Below are 15,670 nucleotides of genomic sequence, written 5' to 3' on the forward strand. Positions count from 1 at the left end.
AAATCCGTGGGCAATCTAGACACAAATTTAGACTGCAACTGCTGCTCCATTGCCAGTTTACTCTGAAGTGCCATATACTGGTTTTGTTGAAGTTAATGAGAATTTTCAATTAATTTAATAAGACCTGAATTTGTCTTCCATGTGTTGTTCTAACCTAATGATGCAAATATATTAACTAATATATTAACTAACCTAAGTTATAACCTACTAAATGTGTTTGGAAGGATAAGGACGGACAGATATTTTAATGACTATTTGGTGACTGCTTTATACCATTTTAGGAAAACAGCGTCATTCCTCTTGCTTCAAAGATGTTCTGCTGAGCTAAATGGAAGTTAAGATTTTTAGTGAGGTTTCTTCATTTGAAAATAAAAAACCCAGACTTTCACTATCTCATGTTTTGAGTCAGACTTGTAATGCTTCTTAAACACCATCTGTAGACCAACCAAAATTTCAATTATCACTTTTTCTGCTGAGCCGACTTCTATTTGCACACAATTACTAAACCTTGTCCAACCACCACTTTTTCCAGCAGATTCACAGAATTTCACATTAAAGGAAATGTGATAACTGGTCTGATTTTGTTTTATTCTCCTTTTTAAAAACAGGAACCAGAAACTGTAGAATGAGAGGGAGCTTCCCCTCACATCTAGTGCATTTTCATCTCTTGACACTTTTAGCTTTTTTGACGACTTTGAATTATTTTCTCCAAATTCCAGTGGATGGGGCATTTCTAATTTGACAGCATTAGAAATTGAAGTGCCCATTATTTAAAGGAGGAGCAGCAGAAAAGCAAAGTTACCTACCAAGATATCTTGACTTAGAGATCACAGATTTAGAAGATAATTCAATTTACATCCATTTGATTTTTGGCAACGTAACAAAGCGAGCTAAAAAAGGATAAGAATTAGTTTCAGTTGCAGTATAAATTTCCCCAATCCCAATCAAAACAATTGCAGTTTTATCCACCATACACCAAATATAAAGCCAATTAACGGACAGTTAATGAAATACTATCTCTTCAGCTTATGCTGTCACTGGTTAGATTTGGACAGAATGATTCATATTTTAGGAAGAGAGTTAGCATTTCTTTTTCACTCTTCTTTCAGTTAATTTTATTCAATGAGTATGAAAACTCCCTAGTGCTATCCAAATTACTGTTGTAAGTACCAGCACTTACATCTCTCTAAGTCTAACCTTGCATACTCCCAGAAGATATGCAGATGGCATTGCAGTTAGACATGCAGATGTCTTTCAGCTCGAGATGAAGCTGCTGCCAGCTGTACTAGTTAACTTCGAACATTACAGAGGAGTTAGGATCCTCCATGAGGCCTTGTACATTATTATTTATCATAATGGCAATTATGCAATTGACTAGTACCTGGCTTTTTCCTACCACTACAACAGTTTGTTGCAACCTTCCTTCCTTTTAGAAAATTAATTCTAAGGCTACACATGACTGTGGAATATATGCCCAAAACATATATTCCAAAAGAAACCAGGAATGACAGTTTCAGTTGTGACAGTCTGAAACAGTATGCTCATAATCAGTTTGCTCTTCTGATGTTTGTTTTTAAGTGCTGCCACTATCCTTTAAAAATCTGGTTGAGTCAGTGTAGAATTTAAGCATACGTTCTCCATCTTGACAAATAATTTTTTGGATTTAGCAATACCTGCATTTAGTATTTCTGCTTTGCACAGCACTGCAACCCATAGAAACATGAAACTATGCGTTCTCAAGAGACTACAGCTGTTATGACTGCAAACATTGCATTTTCTCTGCAATATGGGTTGCTGCAAACACCTTCCTTTACACTACAGTTACGCCGACAGGCAATATCGACCTAAGATATATATAATCATATAATTTAAAAAAACCCAACCATTCAGAAGTTTACAAGCATTAATCCTTTCATGATGCTGATTTCTTATAAAATATCATGTCAGACTGATTTTTTCCTTTGTCTTCAAGGATCTCAGTGAGAAATTGGCCAAATTAGGTACATATCAAATGAGGCAGATCAGTGGCTCAATTTTCAGTGCTCAATTCCAGCTGACTGAAATGAAAGACTTACAAAAATGCTTCTGAAAGTCCCAGTATGTCTGCTTGCATCTTCTCACACTTCTGCCTCTGAAAACATGACCCTTAACGATTGCTGGAGTATCTAAAACCTTTCCTTAGGTGCTGGTTTGAGGAACACAGTCAGGGTGCTCCACACTCCTCTCTCCTATAACTTGACCAGAACATGGATCTCAATACAGGAATAAGGCATGAAAGCCTGCTTAATCTCAGCACCTTGCCCACACATGATATGAGAAAGTCAGTTTTTCAGCATGCCTTCCCACATATTTTTGCATGTTGTGTGTGTGTGTCTGAAGACGATAAGAAAGACAAAAAGAATAATTTGTATAAGACATTATAATCATATTAGTCATGTTTCTGAAAGGCACTTGAATACTCTAAGAGGCATGGAATAAAAACAGAAAGATGGCTTTAAAGTGTACAACAGCCTCATATCATGAATAAAAGAGAGTTTAGCCCTCAAGTAAAGTAAACCTGTTGTAATTTTAATAGAACAAATATATCCAGTTGAGTGCATCATAAAAATAAAGATGGCCCAAAGGTATCATTCTGTCTCTTTATCTCGTTCATTAATGTAAAAAACTTAACAGCTCCATGATTCACAAGCCCCTAAATAAATTGATCATACTGAAAGTAGTTCAGTAGTTTGGTCTTAATAACACAGCAGAAAGCTATCCAAAACCATCTTCTATATTTCTGCGAAACTCTGACTTAAATATAAGTAGTATATATGTACTTATGCTTGTGCCAATACTATTCTTTAGCTTAAATAGGTCTTCTCCTCTATGTTATTTACACTGCTAACCATGCATGAAGATCAGACAGTTCAGCTTCATTTTAGAAGGCTAAATAAGCCAAGGCCTCTTAATCTTCTCTCTTTCAACAATTCACTGTTTAGTTTTGCTTTTCCTTCAGTCCCTATCCCAGTTTTAGTTAATCCCTCCAGAAGACAGAAGACCAAAGCTCTGTGCAGCACTGCAGAAAGCAAGCTTTACCAGTTCTTTCCACAATGTAATTAGTTTCCATGTACCAGAAGTGCCTCAAATACCACAGTTTATGATCACATCACCACTGGAGCATATTTATTTCTTTGACCCTTCTGAACTTTCCTTCATGAACCGTGGCAGATTAACTGGGTTTCTGTTCTAAGCTTCCTGGTTTACTCACAAACCAAACTGGGCTTTGTAACCCAGTGAGATGGCACTGTCATGTTTTCAAATCAAGTCAAGTAAAAGTATGTCAGGCTCTGAAAACTCTGACAATCCTGCACTTACTAACTTTTTGCTCAGAATTGATAGGGAAAACCACATCTTTATTTAATTGCCACAACACACTGTGGTGATCATGTGTCTTACAATGGCTCTGAACACAAGCTGCCATCATTTCTCAGACTGTCCATTACATTTACTTAAGACTTTCCTAATTTTTCAGATATTTAAATGATCAGTGATGTATAACCTCTACTTCAGATCACAAGCAATTAAAAGCTTGAACACTACCTGGCAGACCTAGTCCTTTGAGCGATTCATCTGGCTAATTAGAAATAAATTTGCTTTTAATTTACATGTGCTAGAATGAGACAGGACATATCAGAATAGATTACAACCCTCAGTACTGTCAGCCAGCATTGTTCAGTACCGAAACAACTGAAGGCTTTAAAATGGGAGGATTATTCAAAGAGATTATACGCTATATTCCTATATGTTAAATAATTCATCAGAATTAATTCTACATATATTAACAGCTCTTTTCTCCATTGCACAAGTCCCAGAGATCATTTTATAAGACTATGAAGTGATTCAGATGTCCTTACCAAATTTTTCAGGGTTTTGTTTGATTTTTTTTTTTCTTTTTACCACCACCTTCAGAATGTCTGTAAAAAAGGGACAGTGATAAGGGTTAATAGCAGTCTACTTGAGCAAGAGAAAGGGCCTCATGTTGCATGAATCCCTATTGTTTGGATGTCTGAAGTCCACCTTTTCAAAAAAAAAAGGTCACAAATCACTTTTATTGCTGCCTACTCCTCCAAGAAAACAAGCTATCAACATAATTCACTCCACAAGAATAGTTTAATACACTTAAAAGAGCAAAGCACTACATTTCTCAGATGGTTGGAACTAAGCCAAAGCAAAGAAAACTCAAATTGTGTTTCCAGTGTTCAAAAGCACTATTAGATTAGCAGGGCTGATACAGGAAACTAGCTGTGCTGACAGGTTTGTCTTATCTAATATTTCCCGAACAAAGTTCAGTGCTCTTATTCTTTGACAATTCCTGAACACTGTGCTTAAGCTGTTAAACTAAGATAAAAAGTTTCTGGGACAAAGAAGATATTTTAATATTCACAAACAAGATTGTTTAACACATTACATGTTGAACAGTTGAAATCAGGGGAGCTCAAGTGATGGGTTCTTCCAGTAAGTGCTGACTCTCTCTCTCAGGACATGACCTCTCTCCAGATACTGCCCTTCTCTTTCTAGAGATGGTCCTTCTGCAGTTTCCTCACATGTAAGTCACAATACACTTTGTCCACTATGTCACAACTCTAATTCAGATCCTTCCACTATCTCCCTATCCTGTATCTCAGTAGGTATCATGTATCTTACATCTTGCTTTGATGTAAGGTCCCTTATGATCAGATTCTTCTTCGCCTGGATCAGGAAAAATTCTGGTTTGCTACTCCTGAAAATAAGACAGACCCTGTAGATACTGTACTTGAAAAAAAAGCCCTCAAAACCAAAAACCTTCTCTCTGAAACACAAAGATTTTTCAATATAGTTAAAAGTATTTCACCAAAATAATATATTAGTTATTTATAGGATTATATGGATTAAAAAGTAAGTGGCCTATGTAGTTTGGTCCAGAACTCAGAAATATTCAGAAGATTCAGTGTTCAGTATCCCTAACTCCCACTGGAAAGCAGAATGTGTTCAATGATTCAGGCTGTAAGATCTTATTCAAATATTGTCCATTGCAAGTGTAGCTGAGATGAAGTCAGATTTAAAGAATCATAACCTTACTGCAACAGTTTTTCAGCAATTTTTCAGAAAAACCTTTCCAGAAGTTTTGGCTGGCTCTCCTTTCTCTTGGGTTAAGAGGTACTTTTAAGCTTTCTCTCTCTTTCAGGCCTAAGCCTCATGATTTTATTAGTCCACCTGCATGGAGGTTGACATTTCCCCATTATTAGCACTCCCAGTACTCTTGTGGGGCTCCCCATTTCTCTTGGTGACGCCTTGTGTTTGAAACTGTTCTGTGTTTTTTCTGTTTTCTTCCTAACAGCTTGTTCTTCAACTCTGACTGATCCTGTAAATAATATCAAGCAGGTAAATTAATACTAAATAGCAGTGATACAACCAGGGCAACAAAAAGATGTATTTTATTATTGAAAATGCATTGCTTAAAGCAGAGGTGAACACTGTCTCCTGTAAGTTCTGAGAGTGCAGTTGAGAAAGATGGCAGTGTATCAAATATAAGAAAAGAAGAATTTATTAAAAGTAGAGTTCCAACTTATTGGTATAAATAAGGATGGAAACACTTCTAACTCTTGACAGGATTGACCTCACTGTCTTTCTGTCACTTCATTCACTAAAAGTCCATGTGTCTGTGCCCCTTATTCAACTGCTGACTTGCTAGATACAAATATAAGTGATTTCTGAATTTTCCTTTTTGGTAAATTGCATTATTTTTTAAAAAAGCATCATTAAAAATAAATAATTCCTCGTTGCTAACATCAAAATGTAGGTACTGGATGTACTACAGATGATTGATTCTACTGTGCATAAAAGTAGTCACCCTTTCCTCTTTCAGAGGACTTGGTTTAGCTGTGGTTTGAATTCAGTGATCCTCACATGTAAACTGCTCGGCTGGTCTCATCCACCAATGAAGTCTCTGACCATGGTGGACTGATAAGATGGCTGTCCCTTCCTGCCATTTATATAGCACCAGTCCTGCCATGTTTTCACCCATCTTGCTCCCTCTTTCACAGCCTATTCTTTATTTTCAGTTTGTTCTCTTGCTCTCCTTATCACCTATTTCTGCTTTTCATTATTTTTTTTTTTTTTTCCTAGTGTTTGTATAGCTCTGCTTCATTTTTGCTACTAAGGAACAAGAATGCTTCTTGGCATGGGGTCCTCCTGATAACTTCAACAAGCCACATTGGAAACTTTTTTTGAACTTAAACCTAAGTGCTCCTGGTGGAAAAAGAAGCTCAAAAGAAGAAGTGGGTACTGGTCTCGCTTCTTGTGTTACTTCTTCACAAAAAGAAGCAGGTCTTTTTCTGTCCAGCTGGAATAAAAAGTGACTGCTAAAGGACAATACAGGCATAAGTTGTGGCAATTATTGAGGCAACTAAGGCAAGATAAGGCAATGGATTAACGTGAAAAAAACCTGCATAGGATTAAGCAACTTAATCTCCAAGCTTTGATCCACTCTGAAACAAGTAATTTGCTTTTAAAAAAACCTGTCATAATTTCAAACACTTGTTCTCATTTTAGGAAGGGTCATTATGATTCTTTTTTTCTCAGATACTAGACATATCGCAAACATGCTTACATGCACTCACAGACACCCACTCACTGAGGAGCACCTCAGGCTGTGGAGAAGTGATGAACACTCCCACTCTTGACAATACTTTGTCTTTACCTGAGAAAGTATGAAGTACGCTGCATACACCTTAGGTGAAACTTTAATTTACCTTGTCGAATACCATTTAATGAGATTTAGTTAGCTGTAAAATATGAACAGAATATGAAGAAAAATTTGAAAAAAAAGTAGGATTAATTATTGCAGCAGGTTCTGGAAACATGCCTTGACCATTTCCGCTCCACCCCAACAGTAAAAGAAATGTGGAAAAAGTAAAATGAAACCAGTTACTGCCAGCAAAGACCACTCCATGACCATAGATTAAAACTCTGCTCATCATTACGCCCTTTAAACCAATTCTTTTTTCTCCTGATAAGACTTAACAATGTGTGACAGTGCATTAATGCGGAATATTCTCAAAAATTCAAGCATATTTTATTTGTGCTAAAAAATTCAGACCAGTGATGTTACAAGCTTTGTGATATATGGTTGATAAAACATTTATATAGTGCATACTTAGAACAGAAATAGTAATTGCCCCATTTTACAAGGAGTATAAATGATGGCACAAATCTGATTAAATGTTGTACAAGTTCTCTGATCAAATACAGATAAGCAATACATTCCGATTTTGCAATATGTGTTGTTGATCCACATCATGTAAAAATTCTAAAAACATTTGGTTTGAGGAGTAAGCAACAAGACAACAAGCTTCTCTGAACTGAGAAAGAGAGGCCAACTTTATCAAATTTGTTGCTGACAGCTACTTATCACTGTTATATTAGCTACTAAGGAACCCAACGTGTGAAAGGTCCTGCTCCATAAACCTAAATGGCACCTGCCACCAAGAATTCAGGCTTCTCAAGCATAAACATGGCCCTAGAATTTGCTGAACTTGTTAAATGACTTTCGTGTAAACCTTTGGAGCATGATAATTATAGAGATAACATTAAGCTTGACTTGTGAGGGAGAATGTTAGAAATCCCCCCAGTGAATCTTGCTGTAAACCACAGTTTTAGAAGTACAGTGTAATACATGAATATCATAATATTACTATTATTATCACTATTGCAAGCCTCAGGTCATTTAAGTACAGGCAGGCTTTTTTTAAGGGAAAATGGGGGGGAGGGGTGTTTCTGACATCAGGAATTAAAATAAGTACCTGATTAAAATTAATATCTGTAAAATAATTAATAAGCTATAACAAGTAAAGTAAACAGCTAAAAATACTTTTATATTTTCTGAAGCGTTCAGAAAAACGTGGGTTTTTTTGGTCAGATGTAAAATATTTTATAAAACAAATTTTTAGATTTCAGCCATATATATAAGGGAAAAGGGGGGAAGGTGAGAACAGGAAAGGGTCAAAGGGAGAGGGAGAGGTGAAGAGATGGGGAAAGAGAATCTTTGCATCCAGATCAACTCTGAAAGTAAAATACTTTCATTCTGATTTTTGAAATAGGGGGAGTTTGACAGGCAAGGGAAGCATCCTTTCCTTGAAATTTCCAGGATTAACTAATTACCTAGACGTAGAAAATCAGGAAACATAAGTATATGTCCTACTGGTGCAAAGGTTTCTTGTTACTACATTACAGAATGTGAAAATGGTTCTCTATAATGCTATCATGTTTGACAAGAATCACAGATCATGTGTGATTAAATGCAGGTCACATAAAATAACACATGTAATGCTGCCAACATCAGTGAGGCACAAGCATGGTATTGATTAAATGCTGGTCACATAAAATAACCTCTGGATTCTAAAAACCATGGAATAGGTTTGCATTTCAAGTGCACACGCATAAATACATACACATATTCAAATTATAACTTCTGGGGATTAACTAGCAAGAAATTCTTATGTTCTTTAACAAGGCTTAGAAGGTTGCAAACCAGGCATAAATATGACCAGAAATGTTTCACGAACTCAGGACCTTTACTAAGGTAGTAGGAGTGATAATGTTGCTCCTCACATGCAGGAATGCTGCTGGAGGAGGCTTTGTAGTTCATCCCACAGCACTCGCAATTTGAGATATTTAGACACTTCAACAGCACATGTTGTCTAAACATCACACTATCTTTATTGAACATTTGCGGGATTTATAAGAAAATAAATAAGAGGACCATTTCCCTCCCTTTTTCCTCTCAATTACTTGAAGTGCTGTTAGTATGTAAAAATAAGCAGGACAGAGCACTGCTGCATAACCTGAACCCACCGAGGGATGTCGAGGCAGGGGAATAATTGCTTCCTGCAGCAAACACAAAACAGAATTGGGTGCCAAAAATATAGCTCCTCACATCAGCTGCTGCTGTCTTTGGAACCAATAGCTGAGAAATATGCAGTCATTCACATGAGTCGGCTGAGAATGGAACAGTATCAACATCTATTGGAGCTGTTTTCAGAATGGTTATTCATGGTGCATCATAAAAACCCCACAGTTTCAGAAATGAAGTAAAATCAAATCTCCACTACATTTCCTTACATTTAAAAAAATATTCTGCTTCAAAGCCCTGACAGCTCAAGCTACTTTTTCTAACACATTCAATGCCAGGTGCCACATCAAGGTATCCACAAGTTTGTAAAATCCTGTTTGTCTAAAATGAAAACAACCCTTTTATATCAGTTTAAGAGCTAAAGGCACTTTTACTTTTTCCTCATAAAGTCATGCTGATATATTGAATACACACATACTGCAGTCTTTCTCAGCCTAATAATGGAAGGTTGCCTAGCTGAACCTTACCTGATGTTTTTCATTTACATGTACAGTAAACCACTGATGTCTTTTCCTCTGAATTCTTATTTCTCCTTCCATGGCCTACTTTTTAAACATGAGGTTTAAAAAAAAAAAAATCTGCTCATTCCTCCTATTGCATATCTGCCTATTTTCAGAGGCATAAGAAACTAGCACGTTACATTATTCACTGCCACTATGAAAAGGCTAACCTTAAATATTTCAGGACGATGCCACAAATGAATGCATTTGTTGAAGGTTTCTTAAAGAATTGACATTATCAGAAGACAAATTTTTGCTTAACAAGTTGAGCAGCTTTGTTAGGAGTACTAGCGAGCGTATTGACAAAACATAAAATTCTGTCAGATGTCATCAATTTAGTCCTTTGATCTTTGAAATCCAGAGGTAAATCCAGCAAAATGCTCTACATTATTGAATTTATTTGAATCAGAAATACAGTGCAAATACTTGTCAACTAATTTGGCTTCCAGTCCTAGCGTGAACTTGAATTTCCACAGCTACTTGGTACTGGCACTTTCAGTACTGAAATGACAAATGTTAAAAAAAAAAAATCTGTCTCTCTCCCTGTTAATGGGCTTAGAAGTTGAAGGAGTGGTTTTATAAAAGCACAGATATTCTACTTCTTTACTCTCATCTTTCCTAAAGCTCTGCCTAATTTACAGACCAGCTGTTAAAGTAATGAAGCAAAATCTTCCTCTGACTCACTTCAGTCACTTAGAGAAAAAAAGTCTTCAACAATCCCACTGCCGAGGTATAATTTGTAGATGAAGTGGTTAATGCATGTTATGTCTTTAAAGAAAATACAAAACTTTAAATTAACACTAAAACCAAGATTAGCTAACAATTAAAATAGAAACCTTATGCTCCAAGGACTACTCCCTGTAAAGACTTGTGCAGGTGTTTTGCTTTGCATATGAAAAAGACTCATTAAAATTGATGGGACAATTCACCGTATGTCAGAGCATACAGATTGAAATCAAAATTATTAGAATCACCAAATTTAATCAGAAGTTAAATCAGTAAGCAGAAGAGTTTGACTTAAATCTTTGAGTTTAATCTTGTTTTTCATTTGTAAGGTTTTTTTTCTTTTAAGAAAAGCTGAGACTTTTTGGCTGGTATAATTTTTCATCTCTTTTTGCAACCAAGGAACATTAGACACAATATACCCATACAAAGTGACAAATTTAATCAAATTCTTGATTTTTACTCTTTACTAAGTGTGAAAATAGTGAATGGAGTATTTCTTACTAGCAAGATAACGTTTAAATTTTATTCTTTATTTGGGTCTATGCATATGGCTGGAAAATTGTATCTCCATTTAAGCTAACCAGAAAATACTAATTTAGTAGATTTAACTTCATCCATCTGAAAGTTAAGCACCTAGTCACAGCCTAGGTTGTTTCCAGTCATACAAGGTGGGAGGCACCTTTAGTGAGTGATTCCTCTTTTTAATTGTGAGGTGATTTGCCAATCTGTAGTGGCTATCTTCTCCCACTGAATAAAAATGAAGGCAAACTTTTTGCTTGGAATCCAACAGCAAATGCCAGATGAAATGATTCTCACTCAAATTATTTAATCTAAACACTTAAGTGCACTAGAGACATTAAAAAAAAATAAAATCTACCTAAGTTTACACTGTTAAATAAATAATTTCAAATGCAAAGGATGTACTATCCATATTTTACAATTTAAATGTATTGATTTTGCTTAACCCAGTCTTTAAAATTTTAGAACTAGTAAGCAGTATCCTCTCTCGTATTTTAACCACAGACTCAAAATTAAAAATAACACCAACTTTCAGTCTTTTCTAATTTCAAATTTTTCTTAAATTTGAGGTAACAACTCGCTGAACAGAATTCACTGAATAAAGTGAAATTAAATACTTCCCATGAAGACTAGGATATTTCTATCAGCAACTGATTTTGCATTTCAGCAAACTTACGTTTCAGGTGATTGGGCAATGATTTCTAGTGGTTCACTCAGATGCCTTTCTAAAAAGAGTCTACCTCAAACAGTATGCTTACTGTGTTGTTCTCATTATTTCTTCTTTTTCTTTTTTTTTTTTTTTTTTTTATGTTGGGGATTGGCTCTAGGCAAAACGAATGTTCAGAAAGTACTCATGCATAGGACGATATCAGCTCATTATAATTTTATGGTTTGTCATTATAAGAATGTAAGCCTGAGCTAAAATAATCATTTTGCAGCCTCCACTATACAATGTTTCAGCTAGAGAACATATTTCCTCAAATTTTTTACATGTTTCTTGGGGAAAAAGGTATTAGAGACAAACAAAATCAACAACAAAAATACAGTAGATTTCTTGTAGGCTATACAAAGAAAGGCAAAACCTAAAGCATGTCTTTCATCTCTATTTCAGAACTTTAAAATGAACAATTAAAGAAGTGTTTGTTAGTAATTGCTTATTACATTTCCTATGCCTGATGAAAATACTATAGAAAAGGAAAAAAAACCAACAACAAACACCACAAAAAAACCAAACACAAAAAGAGATTGAGAATTCTTCCTGCTGGTGCTTCTATTAAGTAGAAAATCACATCTCCCCTGTGCCTGAGGTGTTCTGCTAACAATGTACTGCTATAGACGATAAAGTGCTGTTTGGGTGCTTGTTTTTTTCACAGCAAATTTACAGCTAAAAGGAAACCCAGACTTATTAAAAGCACACACCACTACCACCGCTACTCACCTGAGGCCTCTCTGTCTATAACTGAGTTGTACAAACACAGATATTTAAAAGCTCACAACCTCAGATGAAATCCTTTTGTAAGCCCAGTTAATAAAATTAAGCTTTATGGTTGAAATACGCAAGGTTCTTAGAGACCCTCTACTCATAGATAAAAATAAAAAGAGGGGAACGCATCCTTCTTTCTGAAAAAGATTAAAAGAAACATCCTACTTGAGCAAGATAGGACTGTGATAACATGTTTAGGATAAAGCAAAATTGATGCACAGTACCTGAAATTGCAAATACTTCAGTTGAGAAGCTACTGCAGTATTATTTATTGACAGCTCTATCTAGACAATGCATGAGGAAGGATTCCTATCATAAGATGAATGTGTCACCCCACCAGTTGGAACACAACCTCTTTCTTGGCTTTAAGGCAATCCATTTTGATCTATTATCCTGTTGTAGAAATTGTGATAACACTAGAAAATGAAAACATAGTAACAAGCATAACAGCCTTGGATTACCCTTGGTGCCTTTCTCTGAAATTTTTCAAGCTCTACTACACCCTTCTGGGACAGATAGACCAGGACATCACACAGTATTTTATGTGCAATTGCCTTGTGCCTCACACAGAGATGCTGTCATGATTACTTTCCTAATAAGTCCTTCATTTCTATCTGGTGTTGGACCACTCCTGTAAATTTATTTAAAGCTTTCATAGAACTATCCACAATAATACTCAGATCTTGCTCTTCAGCAGTAATGGTCAGCAGCTCAAGGTCCATCATTCTATTTGTGAAGTTAGCATTGCTTTTTTTCACACATAAGCATTAATTTGCACTTATTTGTACTGAATTTCATCTACATCTCTGGTCTCTGCATTTGATTCTGAATCAAACATGCTAACTCCAGAGCCAACATGGGAGCCTGCTTGGTCTTGCGTTCTCCAATTTAAGACTTCGCCACTATTCTAACCAAAGACACAGCCAAAATTTCCAAGAGAGATTTGTTCTCTTTTCAGGAAAAGAACCCAACATTTACAATGTGCAACTTGGAGTTCCCTTGGCAACAGCTCAGAGATCCTCACAATGTTCCCTGGCACCTATCCACTGCACGCCGCTTTTAGCAACAAGAGGGCAGGTAAGCTGTTTCATTCTGGTTTGTCTATTTTCTTTACAGTGGAATTGTATTTTCCATTGACAATCAGAGAACTAAATACAAATATGCATTTCATTAAAAGGCTAATACTTTAAAAAATGTAAGTAAAGGGAAATAGTTCCTAAGCCATTAATATTGTAGATTTCTGGCCACCACAGTGGAAAAAACCCATGTTAGGTAACTACATTCAATTACTCAAGATTACCTAAATCATGAACCAGCCAGGCCCCTTCCTAGATTATTATTTGCAATTGCCCTGACCCAGCACTGTGGACATCTAAAGGTCTGATCTTCATGACATATGCAGGATCCCAAGCATCAAAACATAGGGTATCTACTTCCCTATCTTGGAGTCTTACACTATTCTTCAGTTTGAAACACAAATGCAACAATAAAACCTCTGTGTTTGATACTAATCCATAAATAAATAGATAAATAGAAAACAGATAAATAGAATAATGCAAGAGAGTTTCTGAGCTGTTAATCTATACCTTTTAAGCACTCCTACATGTTTTGAAGTTTAACATCTGAATGGATTGTCTGCGACACACCTCAACATGGATGCAGTATTTTTACAATAAAAAGGTGATGTTTACATAAATGTGCCACCTTGATTCCTTCACTCTGATTCCTTATCTCCCAGGCTCTGGTTTGGTTTTTTTTTTTTCAGTTTGGATACTATAAGAAAATCTGTTTTCAGGAATACTACTTTGAGATGCATTAAGTAATAGCATGGCCCAGGGTGTTTTAAAAAAGTTTTATTGAAAAGATTCTAAAACCAGTCATATTTCTAAAGTCCAAAGTTTATTAAACTTGAATTTAAAAGCTAGAATCACCATTCAGATGACTGGGGGTAAGCTCTGATTTCATTTACACATCAGTTTAAAAGTATCGTGTTCAAAATTCTATGTTATCTTACTAATTTCCAGGTCTATCCTCAAAAAGTTTAGAAATTGTGTTTCTGGCACTGGTTCGAACACTTTCATACATATTGTATGAATTGCATTAAGGAAGAAAACCTATTTGGTGTCCAAAAAATGCTTGTGAGCCAGGTGTATTAAATTCATAATAAAGGGGTTTTTTGATGATGATGACGATGAACAATAATAATACTAATAATAATAGTAATAAAGCAGCTAGGCAAACATTAGCAGCTGAATGAATTTTCCTGTCATTCAGATGCTAATGTGTGGGCTAATGGTGCATGTGAGCTGACCTAGGTAAAAATAAAAATAAATTCTAAGCATAAAGATTTTTGTCTGCAGTTGTGGAACATGATAGCTTTAATCTAAGCCAACCTGGTTACCAAAGACAAGGTAGCTACAGGGGTGTGCTAAGGATCAGTGTGTTCTTGAATCAGAAAGCATTTGCTGTACTTGCACTTCTGCTGGCATGGGAGCTAGTGAGATTAATTTAAAGTTGTGCATGCCCATACAAAGGGCAGTCATCTTCATCTTCTGAGTGGACATATTCAAAGCCTTATGCAGGGGGCTTAGGTGATGTGTAATGTTAGGCAATTCATTTTAGCCATGTGTAAACAATATAGCAGGAAGGACTCAAATACAGAAGATAAGCAGAAAATACTAAACATATAGTATGTTAGAAAAATGTTGTGGAACTTACTATTTGCAAAACGATGCAAAGCAGAGGAAATATTTATAGATGCTTGAGATACTAATCACTGTATACTTCACTTCCTCAGGGAACAGAATACATATCATAGAATAGTTAGGTTTGGAAAGGACCTTAAGATCATCTAGTTACAACCCCCTTAACAAAAATCTTTTTTTATTAAATCAGAAAACAGATTTTGAACAGAACGTGCACACCATGAGGGACTCTGTGTTGACAACGTGCTAAGAACAATGGCCAGCAGGTGAGGCACTTAGTCTCTTCTGCCATGATGCAAAGCATCACCTATCAAAATATTTAACAAGGTTTCAGTTTTATGAAGAATAGATTTTTGCTCACAAAATAAGTGCTTGCAAAAACTATAGCATATTGCAAACAACAAACACATCACATAGAAGACTTAAAAATACAGCTACCTCATGTTCTCCGGCACTGTCCACAGAGGCTATAAACCTAAAATTCTCATACAAGAGCCCTATAAACTTTTAAACAGTCTTTAAAAAATACAGAGAAAATATTTTTGTACTTACACTAATTTCCTCTTCCATATCTTTCTCCTCTACTTTGCTTTTCTTCCCTAGATTAATTTTGCCAAGTGTCTTTCCTGTCTTCACAAAGTTTTTAAATGCTGCCTTGATGTTCCTCATTATTCACCTGTTATGACACAGAGGAGATCTGATGCTGAAATAAGACTATACCTTACTAATTTATTTTTAGTTGCTTGCATTATTCCTTCCTACAGAGGATTAAGCATAGTAGAGTACTTTCTAAATCATGTATCTT

At 35.7% G+C, this 15,670-nt stretch overlaps 1 protein-coding gene across 5 annotated transcripts in view; it reads right to left on the reverse strand.

Moving 5' to 3' along the window:
• PLXDC2 (plexin domain containing 2) overlaps positions 1–15,670 on the reverse strand; it is a 266,745-nt gene that overhangs the window by 177,907 nt on the left and 73,168 nt on the right. Inside the window, exon 1 of one of the 5 annotated variants that reach the window (XM_030491713.1) lies at positions 15,418–15,541. The exons of the other annotated variants lie outside the window; for them this stretch is intronic. The gene's annotated coding sequence lies outside the window, so the exon portion shown is untranslated. Of the gene's footprint in view, positions 1–15,417; positions 15,542–15,670 lie in introns of those variants that run through there. 5 annotated transcript variants of the gene reach the window in all.

This window comes from Strigops habroptila, chromosome 1 (genome assembly GCF_004027225.2).
Source record: "Strigops habroptila isolate Jane chromosome 1, bStrHab1.2.pri, whole genome shotgun sequence".
Lineage (NCBI taxonomy): Eukaryota > Metazoa > Chordata > Aves > Psittaciformes > Psittacidae > Strigops > Strigops habroptila.